The sequence below is a fragment of the Calidris pugnax genome, unplaced genomic scaffold, assembly GCF_001431845.1.
Source record: "Calidris pugnax isolate Ruff unplaced genomic scaffold, ASM143184v1 scaffold162, whole genome shotgun sequence".
NCBI classification, from domain to species: Eukaryota; Metazoa; Chordata; class Aves; order Charadriiformes; family Scolopacidae; genus Calidris; species Calidris pugnax.
In genome coordinates, this window is record NW_015090900.1 from 1,629,415 (window position 1) to 1,630,294 (window position 880).

An 880-nucleotide genomic window follows, 5' to 3' on the forward strand; every position below is an offset into this window, starting at 1 on the left:
CCCCCAAACCCCCTTCAACACAGAATCTTCACGGTTGGAAGGGACCTTTGAGATCATTGAGTCCAACCACAAAAAAAACCCCAAACAAACCAACACCAACCCCGACCAACACACACCCCCACCCCCCCAGAGAGACACAACCCAACAATTTTGGGCACTAGAGCATGCCCTGAAGTGCCACGTCTACACGTTTCTTAACGACCTCCAGGGATGGGGACTCCACCACCTCCCTGGACAGGCTCTTCCAGGGCCTGACCACCCTCTTAGTATCACAGAATCACAGAATCACAGAATCTTCTAGGTTGGAAGGGACCTTAAAGATCATCTTGTCCAACCATCAACCCAACTGACAAAAATAGACACCCACACAACAAACAAGGAGCATCATCACTAAACCAGACCTCCCAGCACCACATCAACCCCTCTTTTGAACACCTCCAGGGATGGATAGTAAAGTCATTCTTCCCAATATCTACTCTAAACCTCCCCTGCCCCAACTTCAGACCATTCCCTCTGCTCCTGGCGCCATTCCCTTGGGAGAAGAGGTCAACCCAAGAGGTCAACACCCACCTCTCTCCACCCAACCTCCTTCCATGGACTTGTAGAGGTCAACGAGGTCTCCCCTTCATCCTCCTCTTCTCCAAACTCAACATTCCCAGTTCCCTCAGCCTCTCCTCGTGTGACTTGTTCTCCAGACCCCTCCCCATCTTGGTGGCTCTGGACACCCTCCAACCCCTCAACATCATTTTTTGGGGGGGGACCCCCAGAACTGACCCCAACACAAGAGGTGAGACCTCACCAGCTCCCAGTATGGAGTCACCATCACTTCCCTGCTCCTACTGGCCACGCTGGTCCTGACACTGGCCAGGATGCCCTAACA